Raw genomic sequence first — 25,777 nt, 5'->3', positions numbered from 1 at the left:
GGGGTCCTGCTCTCTCAGGAGGGAGGATGTGTTCCCAAAGCTACTCTTCCATTTCCTGTCTTGTCTTCCCAACACACTTGAGGACACTGATGTCTTAAAGAGTTTAAAAACAAAGACACACCCATGGGGAGGGACCATTATGCCTAAGAGTAAACAGACACTCACGATGAGGCCAGGTGATGTCTCAGGAGGAAATCCAGCAGCCTGGAGGGTCCAGAGAGTGGAGATGGTGACAGGAAGCCCGCCGCAGCTCTGAATTCAAACTCTGCTCAGCTGCTCGCCAGCTGCCGGCTGCCCAGCCTTATGAATATTCCGTAGGCTTCCTGGGTTCTCATCTTTTCTTCCAGAAAAGAGGATCACGAGCACTCCCTTGAAGTTTGCTTTGAGGCTAATGTAAGTTTAAATGTAAAATGTCTTAATACAGTTTAAATGTAAAAATGCCCCTCAAACAGTAGGTGTTTAATAATTGTCCCTCTGTCTCCTTCGCTCCCCTTGGCTCTGCTTCACTGTGATTGATTGAAGCTTCTTTCATCAGACAGCCTTAGATTCGGGTCTTGTCTATTGATTAACTCTAGAGACTTAGACATGCATTAGCCTGTGTGAAGCCTTTGTCTTCCTATCTCTTAAATTCAGAGTTGTGATATCTGTGTCCTTGCATTGTTGTGAAAATTAAATGAGATAATATACGTCAAAAGCTTAGCATAGAGTTGGGCCACAGCTAACACTTAGTAAATGGCAGCTACTGGTATCTTTCTTTCCTCAGACAGAAATTTCATAAAAGATGAGTATTGAGTAAGTTGCCATTTCTCTATTCATAACAAATTGAGAATGTGAATAAATCATGAACATCTAACACTGTGGTAATCCACGAACAAGATGAGAAATTCCAGTTAGGAAGGGTTTTTACAAGCTTGCATAGGCCACTCAAATAGTCCCATGACAATCCTAACTGAGAGATGGAAGAACGGTTTCGGCTATTTTTTTTAATTGTCAATAATGTTGAGTTAGAATTATTTATTTTTGCTGAAAGTAATATGTTCATAAGACAAATTTTAAGCTAAGACACCACAGACATATAAATGCTTTGCTAAGGTTTTTACAAGTTATTTATGATTTTCTAATGATTTTCCTAATAATTCTAACATCAAATTAATTCGATATTCATCAGCTTAATACAAAGTACATTTCACCTTCAAATTAGCATAAGAAAACTTAAAAAAAAGTTAAGGAAGAAGACGTAACTTTTGATTAAATTTCATTGAGAATTTCTTTTTGCGGTGACTACAGCAAAAGCATGGCTCTTGCTGTGATCTGGAATGAACTTCATTCAGCAGGATTAATCTGTATCAAATGCTAATTTACTTCTATTGAAATTGTGCTTCTTGAAGACATTTAGTTATTGAAAATATATAGCAGCAGACCAACAGGACCAAGAAAGAAATATCTGGCTTTAATCCTATCCTGACTGGCAGCCCCCAAAAGCTCTAAATAATTTAACAAAAGGCTAAACTTCTAACAGCATAGAAGCGACGTGAACAGAGGAGCCTTCCAGCAGGTGAGGAGTCGCACAGGGAAGCAAAGCCTCACCCGACCTCCCCGCTCCCGGAACACACGTCTCCATTTTCCCTCTCTTGAATCCATTGACTGTCAGAAAACAACAATTGCGGTGGCTTTATAGCCTCTCCTGTTTAGTAGCTTGTTTCATAATTTAAAATATTAAACTTGAAAGAAAACTTGAGGGCAGGGAAGGTAAATAGTCCCTGGGACTGCCCCCTCTTCCCATCTCTCACCTGGGGAATTTGGGCGGTTTGTGTTGGCAAGGATGCACCTGCACGGTGTGCTGGCTGTCAAGAGCGTGGCTAGCTGGCCGCTGGCGAGGGGCCTAGTGAGCACACCATCCACTGTCCCTAAAATCCACTCATGTGTCCTTCAACAAAGACACTTGCTCTGGGCTTGTGAGATCCATCGGGAAACAAAACGGACAAAGATCTCTGATCCCTGCCCTCTGGGGGTTTACATTCTGGTAGTTGGGGAATGGTAGTACCATAAAAGTAAACATACAAATAAGTAAATTATCTATATGTGAAAAAATATATATATATTTGCTTCATATATATATGCTTTATATATATTTGCTTCATATGTATATATTTGCTTCATATATATATGCTTTATATATATTTGCTTCATATATATATATTTGCTTCATATATATATATATATATATATGAAGCAGAAAGTAGAGGGAGAGAGCCAGCTCTGAGGAAAGAGAGTGGGTCAGGGTATGCTTACCAGAGAAAGTGGCATCCAGGAAGGAGCTGAGGGATGAGTCCTGCAGGAAAGCCGGGAGCAGCATCTGTGTAGAAGGAACCACCAGCACAAACACACCCAGGCCGAGCTGCCGGGAGTGCTGAGGAAAACGTAAGGAGCAGCCGCTGGAGCAGAGTGACTGGTGGAGAAAACGGCAGGAGGTGAGAGGTGAGCTGAGTAGAATCAAGGCTGGAGCAGTCCCTGTGAGGACGTTAGCATTCTCAACAGGGAAGCCAGGACCTTAGCTGGGTTTGGTCCCATGAATAAGTCAAATAAAACCTGCAGTTAAAGACCCAAGACAAACAACACATTCAATGCTGAAAGCAGTGTGCAAAGATCACAGAGCTGGATCGATAGAAGAGAGGTGTCAGTATTTGCAGGTGGTGGTAGAATTCACTGCACTTTGCTTCTCCCATCAGAGAGCTGGTGGGCTCTTTTCCTATCTGTGAACAAGTATCTGCCAGTGAAAGGTTTCCAGAGACTTCTCTGTGTGGTGATAGGGCTTGGAGGGGGTCCTCGTCACTGCAGCACATTCCAAGCTCCAAGGAGCATGCCTCTCAGGCCAGCCCGTGCATGCCCGTGAGAGGCTGCCCATGAGGAGGAGCTGGGAGGCCTCTGGACTGTTCAGATGACTGAACGGAGGAGGCCGACTTGCAAAGGGGCCAAGAGTTTCCTAGAAGCCCAGTGTCAAGACCTTGAGCTTGGCCCTGAGAGTGGTGTTACCAAAAGTTTTCTGATTGATTGAGAAAGGCCTGACCAAGACTCCCTGAATTTACCCTGGAAACCCAACGGGCAGTACCCCAACTGGGAGTTCTGGGGTGGTAAGTAAGGAAACACGACTCAAGCAGCCCTTAGCAGTAAAAGGAAGAATTCCAGAGTGTATTAGTTCCTTCCCACACTGCTATAAAGAAATACCTGAGACTGGGTAATTTAAGAAAGAAAGAGCTTTAATTAACTCACAGTTCTACATGCCTGGGGAGGCCTCAGGAAACTTACAATCATGGCAGAAGGCAAAGGGGAAGCAAATTTGGACCTTTCACATGACAGGAAAGAGAGGAAAGTGGAAGCATGAGAAATGCTGGATGCTTGTGAACCCCTTAGATTGTGTGAGAACTCACTCACTACAGTAAGGGGGAACTTCCCCCATGACCCGGTCACCTCCCTCCCTCCACACGAGGGGATTACAATTCAAGATGAGATTTAGGTGGGGACACAGAGCTAAACCATATCACAGAGGAAAGGCGGGCCTCAGGTGGGCTTGACCCCATGGCCACTGTGACCTCAGGGCTGCGGCTCAGTTCCTTGGTTCTCCCAGCTCTGTGACTGCTGTGTGTTTACTTCTGCCTTGGCAGTTGTCCCGTGTTACAGCAGCTCCTGGACAAGTGTCTCCACTCACATCAGGGCAGGCTTTTGGGATTTATTCTGACTGCATAGTCCTAAAGTGTGAGCAGAGTGCAGTGGGACAGGGTTAACCCAGAGGGCTCAGACCAGGCAGCACTCTCCCCTTGAGCTGGAGAAGTGCCCATCCCACTCAACCCTCCCAGGTGCCATGCCATGGGGATGGGTGATGTGGGTGAAGCAGGGACAGAAGGGCGCTCACTGAGAGTCCACCTGATGACACAGGGAGCCCAGGCTCCCTGCACCCTCCAGCCAAGGCCCGGTGGGCCCGCTGATCCAGACTCTGTAGCTTGGGGGAGGCCTTGAGCACATGCCTGGGCAGCCCCTTTGCCAAACAAAACACACAGGAAGCAGGCAGCCTTTCTTTTTGGTGTCACCATACCTCACTTGGCCCCACCAGCACCGGGGTTATCCAGCAGTTGAGGAACCATCTTAGGAAGGGTCTTGGCCAAACCCAATGGCATCTCCTTTATGCTGCTCAGCTCAGCACAGAAAATATCTCCACAGGGCCTTGTCCTACCCTTGTTTCATATGGTTCTCTGGGGGCTGATTTGGCCCTTCCTGCCCCCTACAGCCTCTGGAGTACAAGGTCAGCACCATCACAGACAAAGCCTGGCTGAGCCTCTGCTCACCCCCATCACAGTTAAGGTCCAGGAGCGGCACAGGTCCTAGCCGAGTCCACACAAGTTTCTACTAGGGGTATTGGGTGAACTCTGTTGATCACTCAGGAGTTCAGAGCAGCAAAGACCACACACCGTGAGCAAGGAGACCCTCTGCCCTGGCTTGTAAGGAAGCCGTTCACACAGGAGAGAGCAGGGCTAAAACTCAACAAACAATGCAGCCAAACAGCAAGAGGAAGCCACGACGCCACGGTCTCAGTCTTTCCTTCGACCCAGGCCTGAGCCTTTTACCCTAGACTTTTCAACTATGTGAACCAAAATTTCCCTCCCCAGGGTTAGGTGGTGGGAGTCGGGCCTTTAGTCTGAGCAACCGGCAGGGCCCTGGGGCACACACACATTGAACATTCATGACTCCCCAGTACAAAGCCTGGCCACAGCACTGCCTGGCTCTCAGATATCTCCCTGCAAACACCTGCTTCTCCCATGTGACTCGTCTCAGTCACCTTCCCTCCTCTGTCTCCCAGCAGGGTGCATTCTCCCTGTCTGTGTCCCTCCCTACCACATCATATTACATCAGTCAACACTGGATTGAATCATCTGGCTTGCAATTCTCCCTCCCCACTGGCGCATGGGTTCCTCTGGACACAGCTCAGAAGGCATATCTGTGCCTGAGTCAGCTTTGACTCTGCAGTCCTCAGCACAGTGCTGGCACACATTAGATGCCAAAAAAATAGGTAAATCCCTAAACTAGCAACTGAGCTGCAGGCTGTGGCTCTCGGCAGCCTTATCCTCTTTACATAAAGGTACAAATTCACACTAAACAAGCAAATACTATGAAGAACATACATGGAAGACATATTCAAACTCCCTGGAAAATCACTGATTCCCCAAGTCCCATGTGGAGTTCGTTCATGCATCCCAAACCTACATCAAGTCCTCTTGTAGGAATCTACTGAGAATATCCAAATATGCCTAGGGTGGTGAGCAATAAAATTATTACCATAGATTAAAGTTTTTAAATTGCACAAGGACTTTGTAAATATGTGATAACTGCATCCACATATGGGGAGGGGATAAAGTTACACTAGTAAGTAAATATTTGAAAAGATGAAGGTGCAGAACATTGTGTAGTCTTCTGCCACTGTGCAGAAGCAATTGTGCATGGCTATGCAGACAAGAACATATCTCTGGCGATACACAGATCCTAGCAATGTCAGTTTCCTATTAGAAAGGAAAGATGGCTAAGCCACAGGAGAGGAAGGGAGGTTTTTTTAAAAAAAAATCCTTTTATTTATTTGTTTGTTTTAATTATGAACCATAATATTGTATTAGGTACTCAAAAATTTTCATATTTTAAACACAGTCAAGTCTCTGAAGGGGGATTAATATAGTTGTATTTGTTTGTAGAGACAAGCTCACCAATGAATGAGCATTGTCTCAATCACTGCTTCTCACCTCTTTTGCTCATCTCGTCCACGTGGCTTTTCAACAACAAAAGGCCACTTCAGTGGCGAGGCCAGGAAGCTGATCAATAAAGGAATTGGACTGCTCTTGATACTTTTACATAATATTTGTATTTTCCTTTCCTGTAAATATAATGAAGTTATATCCTCATAGGGAAATCTGAACCAATTCAAGGTCATATCCGCATAACTTAAGAAAACTTGGTCTTTGAGTGTCTGGCAAGATGGCTGAATAGGAACAGCTCTTGTCTGCAGCTCCCAGCCAGATCAATGCCGAAAGCGGGTGATTTCTGCATTTCCAGCTGAGGTACATGGCTCATCTCACTGGGACTGGTTAAACAGGGGGTGCAGCCCATGGAGGGCTAGCCAAAGCAGGGTGTGGTATCACCTCACCTGGGAAGTGCAAGGGGTCGGGGAACTCCCTCCGCTAGCCAAGAGAAGCCATGAGGGACTGTGCCATGAGAGATGGTGCATTCTGGCCCAGATACTATGCTTTTCCTGTGGTCTTCGCAACACACAGACTAGGAGATTCCTTGGGTACCTTCACAACCAGGGCCCTAGGTTTCAAGCACAAAACTGGGCAGCTGTTTTGACAGACACCAAGCTAGCTAGAGGAGATTTTTTTTTTGTACTCCTGTGGTGCCTGGAATGCCAGTGACACAGAACCGTTCACTCCTCTGGAAAGGGGACAAAAGCTGGGGAGCCAATTGCTCTAGCTCAGCAGATCCCACCCCATGGAGCCCAGCAAGCTAAGATCCACTGACTTGAAATTCTTTCTTCCAACACAGCAGTCTGAAGTCAATCTGGGATGCTCGAGCTTAGTCAGGGGTGGGGTATCCACCATTACAAAGGCTTGAGTAGGCGGGTTTCCCCTCACAGTGTAAAGGAGAAGTTCAAACTGGGTGGAGCCCACTGCAGCTCTGCAAAGCCCCTGTAGCTGGAATGCCTCTCTAGATTCCTCCTCTCTGGGCAGGGCATCTCTGAAAGAAAGGCAACAGCCCCAGTCAGGGGCTTACAGATAAAACTCCCATCTCCCTGGGACAGAGCACCCAGGGGAAGGGGCAGCTGTGGGCACAGCTTCAGCAGACTTAAACCTTCCTGCCTGCCAGCTCTGAAGAGAGCAGCGGATCTCCCAGTACAGTGTTTGAGCTCTGATAAGAGACAGATTGCCTCCTCAAGTGGGTTCCTGACCCCCTTGCCTCCTGACTGGGAGACACCTCTCAGTAGGGGTCAACAGTCACCTCATACAGGACAGTTCTGGCTGGCATCTGGCAGGTGCCCCTCTGGGACGAAAATTCCAGAGGAAGAAACAGGCAGCAATCTTTGCTGTTCTGCAGCCTCCACTGGTGATACCCATGCAAACAGGGTCTGGAGTGGACCTCCAGCAAACTCCAGCAGACCAGCAGCAGAGGGGCTTGACTGTTAGAAGGAAAACTAACAGACAGAAAGGAATAGCATCAACATCCACAAAAAGGACATCCACACAAAAACCCCATCTAAAGGTCACCAGCATCAAAGACCAAAGGTAGATAAACCCATAAAGATGAGGAAAAAAACAGCACAAAAGGACTAAAAATTCCAAAAACCAGAATGCCTCTTCTCCTCCAAAGGATTACAACTCCTCACCAGCAAGGGGACAAAACTGGACAGAAGCTTAGTTTGATGAATTGACGGAAGTAGCTTCAGAAGGTGGGTAATAACAAGCTCCTCTGAGATAAAGGGGCGTGTTCTAACCCAATGCAAGAAAGCCAAGAATTTGAAAAAAGGTTGGAGGAATTGCTAACTAAAATAACCAGTTTAGAACATAAAAGACCTGATGGAGCTGAAAAACACAGCACAAGAACTTTGTAAAGCATACACAAGTATCAATAACTGACTTGATCAAGTGGAAGAAAGGATTTCAGACATTGAAGATCAACTTAATGATATAAAGCATGAGGAAAATATTGAAGAAGAAAAAAAAAGGAACAAACAAAGCCTCCAAGAAATGGGCTATGTGAAAAGGCCAAACCTACGTTTGATTTGTGTACTTGAAAGTGATGGGGAGAATGGAACCAAGTTGGAAAACACTCTTCAGGATATCATCCAGGAGAGCTTCCCCAACCTAGCAAGACAGGCCAACATTCAAATTCAGGAAATACAGAGAACACCACAAAGATACTCCTCGAGAAGAGCAACCCCAAGACACACAATCATCAGATTCACCAAGGTTGAAATGAAGGAAAAAATGTTAAGGGCAGCCAGAGAGAAAGGCTGGGTTACCCACAAAGGGAAGCCCATCAGACTAACAGTGGATCTCTCTGCAGAAACCTTACAAGCCAGAAGACAGTGGGTGCCAAAGTTCAAGATTCTTAAAGAAAAGAATTTTCAACTCAGAATTTCATATCCAGCCAAACTAAGCTTCATAAGTGAAGGAGAAATAAAATCCTTTACAGACAAGCAACTGCTGAGAGATTTTGTCACCACTAGGCCTGTCTTACAAGAGCTCCAGAAGGAAGCACTAAATATGGAAAGGAAAAATCGGTACCAGCCACTGCAAAAACATACCAAATTTTAAAGACCATTGACACTATGAAGAAACTGCATCAACTAGCAGGCAAAATAACCAGCTAGCATCATAATGACAGGATCAAATCCACACATAACAATATTAACCTTAAATGTAAACTGGCTAAATGCCTCAATTAAAAGACAGACTGGCAAATTGGATGGAGTCAAGAACCATCGATGTACTGTATTCAGGAGACCCGTCTCACATGCAAAGACTGACATAGGCTCAAAATAAAGGGATGGAGGAAGATTAACCAAGCAAATGGAAAGCAAAAAGAAGCAAGGGTTGCAATCCTAGTCTCTGATAAAATAGACTTTAAACCAAAAAAGATCAAAGGAGACAAAGGAGTGCATTACTTAATGGTAAAGGAATCAAAGCAACAAGAAGAGCTAACTATCCTAAATATATATGCACCCAATACAGGAGCACCTAGATTCATAAAGCAAGTTCTTAGAGACCTACAAAGAGACTTAGACTCCCACACAATAATAGTGGGATAATTTAACACCACAATGTCAATATTAGACAGATCAATGAGACAGAAAATTAACAAGAATATTCAGGACTTGAACTCAGCTCTGGACTCAGCAGACCGAATAGACATATACAGAACTCTCCACCTCCAGTCAACAGAATATACATTCTTCTCAGCACCACATCACACTTATTCTAAAATTAACCACATAATTGGAAGTAAAACACTCCTCAGCAAATGCAAAAGAACAGAAAGCATAAGCCTGGCACAGTGGCTCATGCCTCTAATCCCAGCACTTTGGGAGGCCGAGGCGGGTGGATCATGAGATCAGGAGATCTAGACCATCCTGGCTAATACAGTGAAACCCCGTCTCTACTAAAAACACAAAAAATTAGCCAGGCGTGGTGGCAGGTGCCTGTAGTCCCAGCTACTCAGGAGGCTGAGGCAGGAGAATGGTGTGAACCCGGGAGGCAGAGCTTGGAGTGAGCTGAGATCGTGCCATGGCACTCCAGCCTAGGCGACAGAGCGAGACTCTGTCTCAAAAAAAAAGAAAGAAAAGAAAAAAGAAGAAAAAAGAAAAGAAATCGTAACAAACAGTCTCTCACATCACAGTGCAATCAAATTAGAGCTCAGGATTAAGAAACTCACTCAAAATTGCACAACTACATGGAAACAGAACAACCTTTTCATGAATGACTACTGGGTAAATAAGGAAATGAAGGCAGAAATAAATAAGTTCTTTGAAAACAATGAGAACAAAGACACAACGTACCAGGATCTCTGGGACACAGCTAAATAAATGTTTAGAGGGAAATTTATAGCACTAAATGCTCACAGGAGAAAATGGGAAAGATCTAAAATCGACACCCTAACATCACAATTAAAAGAACTAGAGAAGCAGGAGCAAACAAATTCAAAAGCTAGCAGAAGATAAGAAATAACTAAGATCAAAGCAGAACTGAAGGAGACAGATACATGAAGAACCCTTCAAAAAAAATCAGTGAATCCAAGAGTTGGTGTTTTGAAAAGATTAACAAAATAGATAGACACCTAGCCAGACTAGTAAAGAAGAAAATAGAGAAGAGTCAAATAGACACAATAAATAATGATAAAGGGGATATCACCAATGATCTCACAGAAATACGAACTACTATCAGAGAATACTATAAACACCTCTACACAAATAAACTAGAAAATCTAGAAGAAATGGACACATTCCTGGACACATACACCTTCCCAAGACTAAACCAGGAAGAATCGAATCCCTGAATAGACCAAAAATAAGTTCTGAAATTCAGACAGTAATTAGTAGCCTACCAACCAGAAACAGCCCAGGACCAGACAGATTCACAGCTGAATTCTACCAGCGGTACAAAGAGGAGCAGGTACCATTCCTTCTGAAATTATTCCAAACGATAGAAAAAAAGGAACTCCTCCCTAACTCCTTTTATGAGGCCAGCATCATCCTGTTACCAAAACCTGGCAGACACCCCACAAAAAGGAAAATTTCAGGCCAATATCCCTGATGAACATGGATGCAAAAATCTTCAATAAAATACCGGCAAACCTAATCCAGCAGCACATCAAAAAGCTTATCCACGACAAACAAGTTGGCTTCATCCCTAGGATGCAAGGCTGGTTCAACATACACGAATCAATAAACATCATCCATCACATAAACAGAACCAGTGGAAAAAAACTCATGATTATCTCAATAGATGCAGGAAATGCCTTTGACAAAATTCAACACAGCGTCATGCTAAAAACTCTCAATAAAATAGGTATTGATGGAACACATCTCAAAATAATAAAAGATATTTATGACAAACCCACAGCCAGTATTATACTGAATTGACAAAAGCAGGAAGCATTCTCTTTGAAAACCGGCACCAGACAAGGATGCTTTCTGTCTCTCACTACCCCTATTCAACATAGTATTAGAAGTTCTGGCCAGGGCAATCAGGCAAGAGAAAGAAATAAAAGGTATTCAAATAGGAAGAGACAGAGTCAAGTTGTTTCTGTTTGCAGATGACATGATTGTATCTTTAGAAAACTCCATCATCTCAGCCCAAAATCTCTTTAAGCTGATAAGGAATGTTAGCAAAGTCTCAGGATACAAAATCAATGTGCAAAAATCACAAGCATTCCTATACACAAATAATAGACAATCAGAGAGCCAAATCATGAGTGAACTCCCATTCACAATTGCTACAAAGAGAATAAAATGTCTAGGAATACAACTTACAAGGGATGTGATGGACCTCTTCAAGGAGTCCTGCAACCCACTGCTCAAGGAAATAAGAGAGGACACAAACAAATGGAAAAACATTCCATGCTCATGGATAGAAAGAATCAATATCGTGAAAATGGCCATACTGCCCAAAGTAATTTAAAAATGCTATCCTCCTCAAGCTACCATTGACTTTCTTCGCAGAATTAGAAAAAACTACTTTAAATTTCATATGGAACAAAAAAGATCTCATATAGCCAAAACAATCCTAAGCAAAAAGAATAAAGCTGGAGGCATCACGCTACCTGACTTCAAACTACACTACAAGGCTACAGTAACCAAAACAACATGGTACAGGTATCAAAACAGATATAAGACCAATGGAACAGAACAGAGACCTCAGATACAATGTCACACATCTACAGCCATATGATATTTGACAAACCTGACAAAAACAAGCAACGGGGAAAGGATTCCCTATTTAACAAATGGTGTTGGGAAAACTGGCTAGCCATATGCAGAAAACTGACACTGGACCCCTTCCTTACACCTTATACAAAAATTAACTCAAGATGGATTAAATACTTAAACATAAGACCTAAAACCATAAAAACTCTAGAAGAAAACCTGAGCAATACCATTCAGGACATAGGCGTTGGCAAAGGCTTCATGACTAAAACACCAAATGCAATGGCAACAAAAGCCAAATAGACAAACGGGAACTAATTAAACTAAAGAGCTTCTGCACAGCAAAAGAAACTATCATCAGTGTGAGCAGACAGCCTACAGAATGGGAGAAAATTTTTTCAATCTATCCATCTGACAAAGGTCTAATATGAAGAATCTACAAGGAACTTAGGCAAATTTATGAGAAAAAAATCAAACAACCCCATCAAAAAGTGGGGAAAGGATATGAACAGACACTTCTCCAAAGAAGACATTTATGTGGCCAAAAAACATATGAAAAAAGCTCATCATCACTGTTTATTAGAGAAATGCAAACCAAAACCACAATGAGATACTATCTCACACCAGTTAGAATGGCGATCATTAAAAAGTCAGGAAACAACAGATGCTGGAGAGGATGTGGAGAAATAGGAATGCTTTCATACTGTTGCACTGTAAATTTGTCCAACCATTGTGGAAGACAGTGTGGCAATTCCTCAAGGATCTAGAATCAGAAACACAATTTGATCCAGCAATCCCATTACTGGGTATATAAAGGATTATAAATCATTCTACTATAAAGACAAATGCACACATATGTTTATTGCAGCACTATTCACAATAGCAAAGACTTGGAACCAACCCAAATGCCCATCAATGACAGACTAGATAAAGAAAATGTGGCACATATACACCATGGAATACTGTGCAGCCATAAAAAGGATGAGATCATGTCCTTTGCAGGGACATGGATGAAGCTGAAAACCATCATTCTTAGCAAACTACCACGGAACAGAAAACCAAACACCACATGTTCTTATTGATAAGTGGGAGTGAACAATGAGAGCACATGAACACAGAAAGGGGAACATCACACACTGGGGCCTGTTAGGGGGTGGGGAGCTAGGGGAAAGATAGTATTAGGAGAAATACCTAATGTAGATGATGGGTCGATGGGTGCAGCAAACCACCATGGCGTGTGTAAACCTATGTAACAAACCTGCACGTCCTGCACATGTATCCCAGAACTTAAAGCATAATAAAAAAAAAAAAGAAAAGAAAACTTGGTCTTCATATGATGAGATCTAAAGGTGTGTTTCCCTAATAGGCATTTTTTTCTTGCAAAAAGGGGTCCACAGACACTTCCAGCAATGTATGCATTTGCCACGCCAAGATGCTTTTAATTTTTCACTGCAGTTTCAATTGCAATAAAAAATGTGTGGAGGGCCAGGTGCGGTGGCTAACACCTGTAATCTCAGCACTTTGGGAGGCCAAGGCGAGTGGATCACCAGAGGTCAGGAGTTTGAGGCCAGCCTGACCAACATGGCAAAACCCTGTCTCTACTAAAAATACAAAAAAATTAGCTGGGCGTGGTGGCAGGCACCTCTAATCTCAGCTACTTGGGAGGCTGAGGCAAGAGGATTGCTTGAACCCCAGAGGTGGAGGTTGCAGTGAGCCGAGATCACGCCACTGCACTCCAGCCTGGGCAACAGAGTGAGACTACATCTCAAAAAAATAAAAAATTTGTGGAGACCTATCCTATTTTGGCTTTGTTTCATGGGTAAATTGGCCTTAAGAAAAGGACAGAATTGGATGTAATTAATAAGTGATTCTTTTCTGCCAAACTGAGAACATTTGGCACCGTGGTGGATGAAGGGATGCTTCTCTAAAGTTCAATGGAGAAAACAGAAATGGGGAATTTTGTCATCAGATAACACATCGTATGTTTAACATACAGCAAGTTGAACCCTAGAAATCACAATAATATTCACATTGTGAAGAGAAACTTAATTCCAACTAAACAACAACACTGATACTACTAATTTAAATATTATTGATAGTAAACCTGTATTTGCATCTAATTTTCAAATTTTGTGCATAAAGGTAAATGGGAAGGGTTGATACTAGTTTTATTTGTGTACATCTTCAAGTAACAGAAATTAACATCATTTATGCCAACACTAGAGATCACTGAGAAAATGTATCCCCTGGGCAGAGAGCCTATGTAATATTCATGTCCAAGAAACCCTACTCTGTGGGATCTCTATAAACTAGGAAATCCAGGGTTCCTTTGTGAATTGCTAAGAACTCCTCGAAGCAGAAAGCAGGGTAGAGCCGCCACAGGAAGCATTTTTCTAAATTGATGCATTTCCTGAAAAATCTCTATGCAAAGCCTCCTTTCTTCTCCACCCACTATCCAGGTCTAAGCATGCACACAGGGCTGTAGATACAGGAGAATGTTTCTGCTTCTCTAATGAAGCACAGTCTATATTTGTTCATGCTATTCTATAATAATTCCCTGCCATTTTATTTCTTCTCTGATGTGTCCATGTAGAATGATCTGAGAATAATGCACTTGGCCTCAGGCAACAGACAATCCTACAAAGAGTGGTGTCTTTACAGACACACAACGCTTTCTTTTCCTCTGTAGCAGATCTGGAGGTGGGTGACTTGGAGGCATGAAGGTGCCAGTGCTGCACTTTGTAAATCTCTCAGCCTCTTCTCTATGGCAATCACCATGCCCATAGTCTCAAGGCTACAGTGGGAGCTCCAGAGCCCAAATTTGCAGGACAGGCAGGGATAAGGCCACAGCTGCCAGGGCTTGCTGGAGAGACTCTTTCAGTTTCTTTTTGTTTCTGAGAAAGAGAGTTCTCCCCAGCAGAGCTTCTCCCTAAACTCTAACCAAAACTTGACCCCATGCCCACAGTGAGGCCAACCCCTGGTCTAAGGGAAATGAGGCTTCCAGAGCCCAGGACCCTGGCCCTGTAGGGCCTTGCCCCCCTGAGATGACAGGAGCTGAGCCAGCAACCTAGAGCTCTTGGTGGCATAGCAGGAAGGGCGGGAGGAGGTGGCCATTCTGCTACAAACAAGCCTTTCATTCTCATTTTTAAAAACACTGTCATGTTGGCTGATAACTGTAAGAAACCTCAGAATTGTAGGAAAGTCCAAAATTTATGAAAACAAACTAAAGGTTTATAAAAATGTGTTCAGAATATCAGCCTGTTATATGTAATAACAAAAATACTCATTTGGTATATCCAATATTGTTTGGACAAGATTCAATTCTATTTTTAGGAGATTTCAATTTCCTTTCCCATAAACTCTATGAAATACAGTATGTGGCATATTTATAGTGACCCTTTTGAAGAGTGTTACACTTTGGGCCGTTTAATAAGTCTAAATGAGAAGGTCTCCCCCTCACCTCACTCAGCAAATAAATAGCTGCCCATGACAATCATTGGAATTAGGCATAGTGTCCCTTTGCCTCTCATGCTTAACAATCTCAAGGCTTCCAGTTCCTGTAACAAAAGCTCTCTGAAGACAGTTCTAGGTAATAAAGACAATATTTAGGGCCATCTGGTGATTCTATTCAATTTATTTCATTGACAAGACTTGTAAATAAGAAAGCGCAATTTCCAAAAGCAATCATGAAATTTACTATGCAAACTACAAGCCGTAGCCCCTTCTGCCCCTCTTTCCTTCTAGTGTACATGTGGGGCCTCCTTACATCATGATAATTTTACAGCACTTTGCATTTTCAAAGCACTCTGCAAAATTAACCCATTTATCCTCAGAGAATGGATGGTAGCAGTATCTGCAATGAAATGAAGCAAACTGGCAGGGGCTTTTACACACCCGGTGAGAATCACAGTGGACGTGCCCTTTCTGTTTGCAGATATTTATTGCCACCCCCTGTGTTCCTTGGGTGCCTTCCATCTCACGGAGGCAGCCCCTAAAGAAGATGCACCCCACATGCTCTTCATGGAGCCACAGCACCCTGCCCTCCCAACTCTGGAGAAAACAGCAAAGCCAGTGCCTCATCCTCAAGGCATCTAACAGTCTCCTCTCCAAAAGCATTCCTCTATAAGCCTGGGTGCCTGAAAGCCTGGGAGCTAGAACAGTCCCCTCTCCCGTGGTGATCCCCATCAGGGAGGCGGGCACCAGGGAGGGCTTCAGGAGATGCTGCTTGGTTTTTCTAAATGAACCCCACCACCCCCAGCCCACGTAGAGAGTCACACAAGTAACTCCTCTTGCATTGGCATAAACTCATCCCAGTGGCCCTACAATCTCTCAGCACCCATCAGGAATCCTTTCTTTAGAAGTTTTTCTAGGAACTGTGAAAATGAGACCTGTATCGTGGAGGAGGGCTTAGCAGGTTTTACCAAAGATGCTAAAGACGAGTGCTGAGATATTCTGAGCAGCAAAAGCATTATTTTAAAAAGCGCCTTTCCATCCCTGCTCCAGGATGCTACGCAGCAAGGAAGAGGGATGAACTACCAGTACAGGCAGCAGCCGGCATGGGTCTCAAGGGGTTTATGTTGAGAGGAAAAAGCCAGTTCTGAAAGGTGGCATACTGTGCAATTCCATATACATAGCCTCCTTTCAATGACAAAATTCTAGAAATAGAAAGCAGATCAGTGGTTTCCAGGGATTAAGGAGGGGAAGAGGGAGGAAGGTGAGGTCATAACAGGGCAGGCCATCACATAGCATTCCTGCGGTGGTGGGAAGGTTCTGTGTGGTCATAACGGGGCAGGTCATCATATAGAATTCCTGCAGTGGTGGGAAGGTTCTGCGTCTTAACTGCGATGACGGGTACATGAATCTGCCTGGGTGACAGCATTGCATAGAACTCAACGCTCATCCGAGTGAGTGAAGACCGACTGGGGAAATCTGAACAAGATCAGTAGATGACATCAATGTCGCTATCTGGCTGTGAAGTGCGTTGTAGTTTCGCACTAATGTTATCATTGAGGGAAACTGGGCATTTGACATCTCCCTGCATTATTTTATGCTCCCGCATGTATATCTACAATTATTTCAAAATAAAGTTAAAAGTTGAGTTTTCTTAATAAAATGTATTACTTCCCGGAATTTGCTGGCACTGGGCAATGTAAATTCCATTCCGTGAATCTGCATTCGTCATGAGACGAGCTGAGAGCGTGCTGCTCTCTCACTGCTCTTGTCGGAGCTGAGTCTGCGGCCCAGGCCACAAACCAGCCTCCTAGAGGCCTTCAGAGGCTGCCGGGCCAGGGCTGAGTGAGCAACTTCAAGGCCGTTTTGAAGCACTGCTCTTACTTTCTGGTGGTTCTTTGGCCAAACGTGATCCTATTTTTCTGTAAAAGGATGCTTAGGAGTTACTTCCGCATTATTATCAAATTTCTTCTATATCTCGCTGTTGAGAAAATCATTTCTCTGCTTGGCAGGATCCAAGAATGCCGAATAGATATGAATGCAGAGACAGGCCCCAGGCAGAATATCCACTGCGAAAAGCCCACAGGCAACCCCAAGAGCCCTTCCTAACACGGAAGCAAGGACCATCCAGACCCAGAGCCCTAGGGACTCCACGGTCCCCTCCTAAGAGCCCAGTCCATGTCCATGGCCTCCCAGCCCGGCAGGCCACCCTTCTGCTCACTCTTGTGCCCTGCCCCAGTGTAATTTCATCAATTCCAGCCACAGCAGCATCCTCACCCCTCCCCAGACAGCCCAGGCCCTTTTACCCCGGGACCTTTGCACATGTTTCCATCTGGAAAGCTTGTGTGCTCAGTGTCTGCATACTGGGAGAGGCCTAGGTTTTGGATGCTAGAAGCCGAAAGTGGGAGTAGAGCAGGAAGGCGGAGGTTTTTCAAGAAAGGAATACAAAATTACCAGTAGGAAATTGGGCACATAAGAAAATATTTCTTTATAACGAGTACATAAATTACAAATTTTTAGTTTTATGAAGACCACATATATCACAACATCCAAAATGACAGCACATTTTCTAAATCTCCTGCCAGACACTCTAGTACTGCTCCTCCACGTTTTCACTGCTTCTTGTCATGACAATGATTTACTAACATCATTTTTCTGCAGAGAGAATAGATCAATGTTGTAGCCTCGCTGATGGAAATTCGTGTTTTATCTTTGATGTTTGGAACGCATAACCATGCACCTTTACACACAGGTGTCCTCACTTTTTGTAGAAATGCAACAAGTCTGTATTCTCTAAACAAATAAATCCTGCAAATTCTATTTTGATCTTTTCCCATTTTAAAAACAAAGAGAAGGAGGCTGGGCACGGTGGCTCACGCCTGTAATCCCAGCACTTTGGGAGGCCAAGGCAGGTGGATCATGAGGTCAGGAGGTCGAGACCACAGTGAAACCCCATCTCTACTAAAACTACAAAAATTAGCTGGGAGCAGTGGCGGGTGCCTGTAGTCCCAGCTACTCGGGAGGCTGAGGCAGAGGCAGGAGAATGGTGTGAACCCAGGAGGTGGAGCTTGCAGTGAGCCAAGATAGTGCCACTGCACTCCAGCCTGGGCGACAGAGCGAGACTCCTTCTCAAAAAAAAAAAAAAAAAAAAAAAAACCACAGACAGAAAGGAGAAGAGGAGGAAGTAGCCTGTATCTACAGAGGAGGATGCTACCTAGGAGAGAGAGCCCCTGGGGTGAAATCTCTTGTTTGGGCCAAGCATGGAAGAGAAACAAGTCCTCCTCCTATACAATCCGGTACAAGCCATGAGTGGAGGAATGTTCTAGCATTGTGCATTACGGACCTGGTTTTTCCTCCTTCCTGCAGGTGTCCAGATAGGGGCACCCTGGGATATAGCCGAGGTGAGCTGGTCCCTCTGGCCTGGAATCTTCATGTCTTGACACGCTGGCAATGACCTGGAAAATGATGGACACCTTCCCATCAGGGCTGTGCAACTCAACAGAGTGGCAGCAAACCACACGCACGTGGTTACTAAACCCAACCAAAGCATCCCAACTCAACCTTAGCTGGATCCCAAAATTGTCCACAGCCCTCCAGGGCTACTCACCACGGGGCAAAGTGACAGAGGGGAATTCAGGATGGAAATAGTCCTGACTACAGAGAAATCATATGGACCCTGTGAGCCGCAGGAACAGCCCATGCAGAAAGCGGGTCTTGAAGCTGAGGACCCTTGGCTTTGGGGCAAGTCCCTCCACCTGCAAGGCTCTCCCTGACACAGTGCAGGTCCTCCCTCCACCCCTGTGAGTGCTCCCTCCCCTCACGTTCTCCCACACTCGCTTCCCCACTGCTTTTCCTACGTGACACTTGCAAGGTCGAATGTACTCTATGCCTTACGTTAATTTCCTGATTGTTGGCGTCTCACCACTAAAATACGAGATGTTCCTTCTATTTGGTTCCCTGCTGAATCTCTAAACCTAGGAGCATCCTGGCACACAGAAGACACTCAGGAAATACTTGTTGAATGAATGAATAAACAGCTATAAGGTCCCTAATCATTCCTCCCTCCTCAGGTCCCACATACCCTATGATGGCAGCGTGGCATCAGGAAAACAGCTCAGCTCATGCCCATCGCCTGCAGCCATCACTTCACCCATGAGTATTTTTAGGATCAACAAGGAGTAAACAGAAAGAAGACCTCGGGGAGCTCAGAGGTCTTCTTCCAGACTCAGAGGTCTGGAAAAAACCTCGGTGAGAAAACCCTTCTCTGACAGCAGCTCTGAGAAGCACTGGGGAGCAGGGAACCCAGGAACAAGAGAGCATGGGAGGTGAGCATCCTCCTGCCCCCGACTTCAGGCCTGGTCCCCAAGCAGCACCCACCATCGCTGCAGGGGACTGCTGGGTCTCCCCGGCACCTGGTTTGCACTCATTGGCCCTAAAGGAAACCAAGGGACTCAATCTTGTGCCGGCAGAGAGAAGAGCTGAGGTGCAGACTGGCTTGGCTGCCCAGATCCATAGCTCACGATCAGTGGCAGCTCACAGATAGCAGATGTGGGGCCATTAGAATCCTGCCTGCAATGATGCCTGGGTTAAGTAGCTTAGATTCCCAGGGATGCACTCAGCCCACTAAAGCAGGGCATAGAGGAGGAGGAAACAGCCTATCTCCACTGTAAACACCTATAGTCTTAAGAAAATCGTGCAGAAAAGAGACAGACTTACCTCAGTTTAACCCAGTGTTTCCCAAACTTACAGTATTTCCTAGGTGCTCGAGTGCTTTAAAAAAAGAACTTCTGAAGTTTGGGTACATCTAGGAAGTGCTGTTAGCATTAAATGCCTAAGTGTCAGATGTATTCCAGAAAAACTGTCATTAAATTAATGAGGCATACTCCAGCTGTCAGCACCTGGGAATTAAGGAAATGTGATATTTAATTATCCACTGTTCCAAACGTATCTCCCCCCACCCCCTCCCCCCAACAATCAGAACAAAGTTTAGGAAAAGGAGCTTTACATGGAAAACAGAGCTGACCTGGCACATCAAGTGTCTGTAGATTGGAGAGGAGTAATTCCACAGAAAAGCACCCCACTGGTTGAACAGGCTGGGAGCCCCAGCACCTCCTCCCCGCTCACAGAAGGGCTTCTCCCCAAGATTTGGAAGCTGGGCCCTAAAGAGCAGGGTCTCCCTTGGGCCATCCATCTGTCCTGTCCAGGCCACTGCTCTGTCTCCTCTGGAAAGCAACCCCTTCTTGCGGATTTGTCAGAGGATGTGGAGAAAAGAAAACCCTTGTGCATTGGAGATGGCGATGGGTGCAGCCGTTACGGAAAACAGTCAGGAGTTGTCTCCAAAACTCAAAGAGAGAACTACCATTGGAACTAGAGACCCTACTTGTGGGCATACATCTGAAGAAAACAAAACCAGCAGCTCAAAGAGACGTCTGCACTCCAGTGCTCATTGCAACATTATTCACTGCTGCCAAGATGCGGAAACAAACTAAGCCTCCCTTGATGGATGAAGAAAGACATGCAGACGTAACAGAATACTGTTCAGCCTTAAAAAAGAACAAAATCCTGCTGTTAGTGACAATGTGGATGAATGTGGGGGCATTATGCTAAGTGAAATAAAAGTCAGACAGAGAAAAACAAATACCACACGAGTTCTCTTATATGTGGCATCTAGGAGTCTAACTCATAGAAACAGAGTAGAATAGTGGTTCCCAGGTGCTGGTGATGAGGGCAAGAGGGAGATGTTGGTCAAAGGGTTGGGAGGTTCAGTTACAAGATTAATCAGTTCTGGAGATCTAATGAACAACATGGTGACTGTAGCTAGCAATCCTGTATTGTATCATTGAAATTTGTTGAGAGTAGATCTTAAATGTTCTCACCAACACACACACAAATGGTAACTAGGTGGGGTGCTGGATGTATTAATTAACTTGATTGTGGTAATCATTTCACTACATATATATTATATTATAATATATTATGTTATAATACATATATATGTATATATATGATCAGCATGTTATTTTCCCCCTTAATTCATACAATTCTGTTTGTCTATTATACCTTAATGAAACTGAGAATAAATTTTAAAATAATAAAATTAAATTTATAAAAATTTAAAAGGCAAATTATGCTGTTCAATTCACCAAGACACGAATATAACTGTGATTCTATTGATAGCAAATCTACAAAGAAAAAATATTGATTGAAGTCACCTTTGAACCAAATCCCTTGCTTTGAGATGTCACAGCACGCTCAGAGGCTGAGAGCGGGCAGAGCGCTGCCCTGGGAGGTGAGGGCAGTGGATTTCAGAGACAGGAGCAGAAGCAGGGAGGTCAGGAAGGGAGCCACCTCCCAGGGAGTTGGCAGGTGCTTCCTTTATAGTCAGATTCTACCTCCTTGGGTAACAATCAGTGCGGAAAACCATACTGACCACATCGGGTAGGATATGAGTTTCTGTCCTGGAAAACTATATTGCCTGAAAATCCAGTTAGTGTCAATTTGCAGAGATCTGACTGGTCCTGGGGGGCAGCAAGAATCAGTCCCCCATGGTTCTACGGTCCCATGGACAGTGGGCAATACTCCTTCAGGCTGGGTCGGGGGCCAGGGAGGGCCCTTCAGAAGGATGGAGGCAGCTCCAGGCTTCATGTTGTCTCAACACTTCCACACTCTAACAACTGTGCAGCCACGACACAGCCACAAGTCCTGGGATCGCCACTTCATCTCGACAGATGTGGCTGAGGAGCATGTAAGTGGCACCTACTGAGAGTGGAAATGGACTTATTTCCTGGCTCTAAATTTTGACATAGCTTTACTATCTGGATTCAGATGAAGACCATAACAAATGAACAAACTCAGACATCTCCGTTAGGCAGGTTGTAAAGGGCCCGTGCTGAATAGCTATCCAGTATTTCCAAAGTCCCTCTCCCCACTCTGAGAATTAAGTGACACGGTAACGTGTGTTGGGTGACAGGAGAGTGGATCACTATTACCCCTGAGTTCTGACTGGGGCTTAATGAAGGGTGAGATGGCAGGCACGCCACATTCCAAACCTCCTGTATTTTCATAATTGTGGGCAATCTTTCACAGTGGGTTGTGTGTTCGTGTCTCATCAGACGTGTAATGCAATGAGAAAAAAAGTAATTTTCAGACTCCAACACACCTGGATGCAAGGTTCCTCTGTGCCATATCCTCAGCGGTGCCTGGATCTCCAGTGAGATGCATACATGTTTGGAGCCTCCATTTTTCTCATCTGTAAAGTGTTATTCTTTTACTTACTTCATGGGTTTGTAAGGGTTGATTAAGACACTAAATTGGTAAGCAGATGGATCTCACACACAAGAAGCATTTGACAATGGTGGCGCCTTTCCTTCTGCCTTCTCAGCCGGGCCCTCTTGTGAGTCCACGAGTTGCATCTCAGAGCACAGCAAACAGGCTAACATTCATACAACAGGAATAACAGTTTCTAAATGACAATATATAAAGCCAGAAAAATAACTTATCAGATAGTCTCTGACTCTAAGTTCATAAAGGAAGCTCACATCCTATATGGGTTCCCCAAGTAAAACCACTTACTCCTTCCAACTTTCATTCCAACTTAGTCTTTTCTTTCTTTCCTTCTTTTTCTTTCTTTCCTTCCTTTCTTTCTTTCTTTCTTTTCCCTTCTTTCTTTCTCTCTCTCTCTTTCTCCCTTTTCTTTCATTTCCTTTTCTTTCTTTCTCTTTCTTTCTTTCTTTCTTTCTTTCTTTCTTTCTTCTCTTTCTCTCTTTCTCTCTCTTGTTTCTTTCTTTCTCTCTTTCTCTCCCTTTCCTTTCCTTTCCCTTTCTTCCTTCCTTTATTTATTTATTTCTCTCTTTCTCTCTTTCTCTCTCTCTCCTTTCTTTCTTTCTTTCTCTTCCTTTCCTTTCCTTTCCTTTCCTTCCTTCCTTCCTTCCTTCCTTTCTTTCCTTCTCTCTTTCTTTCTTTCTTTCTTTCTTTCTTTCTTTCTTTCTTTCTTTCTTTTCTTTCTTTCTTTCATCAGATTCTTGCCCTGTCACCCAGGCTGGAGTGCAGTGGCATGATCAAGGCTCACAGCAACCTCTGCCTCCTGGTTCCAAGCCATCAAACCATCCTCCCACCTCAGCCTCCTCAGTAGCTGGGACGACAGGTACATGCCAGCAAATCAGGCTAATTTTTTCTTTTTTTGTAGCAGTGATGTTGCACCATGTTGTCCAGGCTGGTCTTGAACTCCAGGGCTCAAGCAATTCCACTGCCTTGGTCTCCCAAAGTACTAGAATTACAGGTGTGAGCCACCACACCCAGCCTCCAACTTAGTCTTTTTACCAGATTTTTCCCACTATAAATTTTAATCAATGAAATACAATGAACCAACCAGAATGTTTTCTTGCAGTGCAAAGTGAGTTCCTTATAGAAGCTATATCTTAGGTATTTTATGGTTCTGAAGTGGTATGCTATGTCTATTGATTTGAAGTAAAATATGGATAACTAAACTTTATTGTTAGGAAATGAGACATTTTGGTCTGTGACAACATCATCTAAATGTTGGCCAATACCAAATATGCACTAAAGCCCTCCTCCCTCTACTCTCCTCGTCACCCCTGGTGGGAAGATCTAACAGTGCTGGGCTGTGCTTTCTATAAAGGGATGGATTTTCACCTCCTATTTCCCACTTTCCCTGCCCGACAACACTTCACAGTCACCACCGCAGACCAACACTCCTAGAAGATGTTGTTGGGGAAGAAATGTAGACTCGTGGTTAGGATTATACACTTCAGGAAACTTTAAGGTGAAAGTAGTTGAAAATCAAGGTCTGAGATTGCTTGGAATGGTTGACACTGACAAAGAAATATGGAGCTGCAAGTTACAGATTGAGACATTAACTTGTTTTGTCACTCCAGGGAATTCTTCTGAGCACCAATCAATGAGTTCTTTTGATGCTTCAATATCCTCCCTAATGGAGTCATTTCAGGGATGAACATTCCCCAAATGAAATAGAGGAAAAATAGCAGCAACAATTTTGTCAGGTATAATAATAAAAAACTCAAAAGGGAACATATGGGGATAATAACATTAGCAATGGAAGGTATCGCTACTGCCTTTTCAAGGGCATTTGGAATATTAAAATGCTGAATCCTATGGCGGCTGGGGATCCTGGTATGGGAGCTGCAACACACAGAATGCACAATGGTGGCCTAAGAAACACCTTGTTTGATAGTTTGCTTGCTTTAAAAAAAATGCAGATTAGATTTACACTTCAAGGCTATTAAGGAGTGAGTTGAGAAGCAAAACAGGTACACAGAGTGCATTGTTTTGAAACCTGTAACCACACCCAATGCTACAGGAAACATGCTCTGCAGACACAGCTCTGTCATTCAGTCTGGAACATGGCAGGAATAAGGTACAGATGGGCAGGGCTTTCAGGCAGCCAGTTCCCAGGGACCGGATTGCTCAGCCGCCTTGCCAAAGAAGACTGAACTGGAGCCGAGATGGAATGGATGGCCCTTGGTGATGCTGTCTGCTCAGGCACTCTATGGCAACCATGCTGACACGGTGAAGACCACAAAACTACAGCCATGCATTTCTGGCTGTGTGGCTTGGGTTGGGCTTCTTGGACCCATTCCCCTCCATCTGCTCATCTCTAATATGGGTTCATACCATCAAAAGTTTCTGAAGAGTCAACTACGTCTTGTCCACAGTGGGCTGCCCAGGACACCTGGAGCTTAGAATGCACTGAGTGTTGGCCCCTGATGTTGGTATCAAGAGACTTCTTGACTTTCCACCAAATATGGTCTGGAAAACCCTCCACCCAATGCCTCTGTTGAGTGCCCAGGTGCTGGGTGAGCACTGTCCCGTGGGTTATTACTGCCCTTGAGGCTCTCCTGAGACATGGAGGACCTATGGGAACTGGCAAGCAGAAAACCGGCTGTGCTCCGGAGCACACGTGTTTAGCGGGTCAAATTCACCATAAGCAGCCAGGACCCCAAGAATGAAAATCATGGCAGGTGTTGCTTGGCTGGGGGTCCCTCTGAAATGGCTGCAATATTCATATCTGGGTGTAACCACCAACTGAAAGCACACTGAGCCTAGAATACAACCACGGTTTCTCCCAAGAAAACAGTGGAGAAAATAGCATATCCGGTTGCATCATCCAGGCCCAGAAGAACAATCTCCAGCCCACGAGGCCCACACCCTTACCTCAGTCAGAAGGTGGAATATTGTTCACAAGCTGAGTTGTAAAAAACACAAAGATTCTGTGTGTATGAAGGGGAAAAATCTAGCGGAAAGTTCAACCATTCCAAAAATGAAGCTCATAAAATAGTTTTGAGCAAATGACTCCGCTTTTAACTTTTAACAGTTATTTACCTGTTTTTATAGCCCAATGTTAACCAAAGTAGTAAAAATATAATGACTCAGACTGCACAAAAGCACCAGTACTTTTCAAATTTTATTCCCAGAATAGCAATGCATGGTTTTAATGTTTAGTTGGGATTATGTGAGTGTCCCAAAAATGTGTTATGAATTGTTGTAGAAATTAGAATTTGTTCAACGGAAAAATAAAAGAAACTATGGCTGCCTGCTCCTTCCCACTCTCAACCCCAGCACACTGTCCTTTGCGACATCTCCCTCAGGCGCCAGCCCAGTGAATGAGGCTGACAGGGGGAGCAGTTCCATGGGCAGAGAGCAAACTTCCAATGGCCTCCTTCTAGAGTTGCCTGACACCCACAGCAGGCATTCCTGGAATGGATCTTCTCAACAGGAGAGGTTTCTGTTTCCCTCACTTCCTGTTGGAACTGACTGGTTACTGCTGAAAGAGGATAAGGTAAGGTAGGGTAAGGCTGTCCACCAACCAGGGCAGCATCAGCTTCTGAAAGGCAG

The 25,777-nt window shown here is 44.3% G+C and overlaps 1 protein-coding gene and 1 long non-coding RNA gene across 4 annotated transcripts in view; both read right to left on the bottom strand.

Annotated features, from left to right (window-relative positions):
• The window catches only part of LOC134739574 (uncharacterized), a 29,509-nt gene extending 9,200 nt beyond the window's left edge, over nucleotides 1–20,309 (bottom strand). For all 3 annotated transcript variants that reach the window (XR_010126357.1, XR_010126356.1, XR_010126358.1), the window contains exons 1-4: nucleotides 19,929–20,309; nucleotides 18,249–19,803; nucleotides 2,293–2,449; nucleotides 166–388 (exon numbers count right to left, since the gene is read on the bottom strand). This is a non-coding gene — a long non-coding RNA (uncharacterized LOC134739574). The remainder of the gene's footprint in view (nucleotides 1–165; nucleotides 389–2,292; nucleotides 2,450–18,248; nucleotides 19,804–19,928) is intronic.
• A 70-nt stretch (nucleotides 20,310–20,379) lies between these two features.
• The window catches only part of LOC134739573 (uncharacterized), a 52,648-nt gene continuing 47,250 nt past the window's right edge, over nucleotides 20,380–25,777 (bottom strand). Inside the window, exons 4-5 of the mRNA XM_063664640.1 lie at nucleotides 22,065–22,337; nucleotides 20,380–20,448 (exon numbers count right to left, since the gene is read on the bottom strand). The gene's annotated coding sequence lies outside the window, so the exon portion shown is untranslated. The remainder of the gene's footprint in view (nucleotides 20,449–22,064; nucleotides 22,338–25,777) is intronic.

This window comes from Pongo pygmaeus, chromosome 4 (assembly GCF_028885625.2).
Source record: "Pongo pygmaeus isolate AG05252 chromosome 4, NHGRI_mPonPyg2-v2.0_pri, whole genome shotgun sequence".
Classification (NCBI taxonomy): Eukaryota; Metazoa; Chordata; class Mammalia; order Primates; family Hominidae; genus Pongo; species Pongo pygmaeus.
The sequence above is the reverse complement of the archived record's forward strand: the minus strand, read 5'-3'. Positions and strand labels throughout refer to the sequence as shown.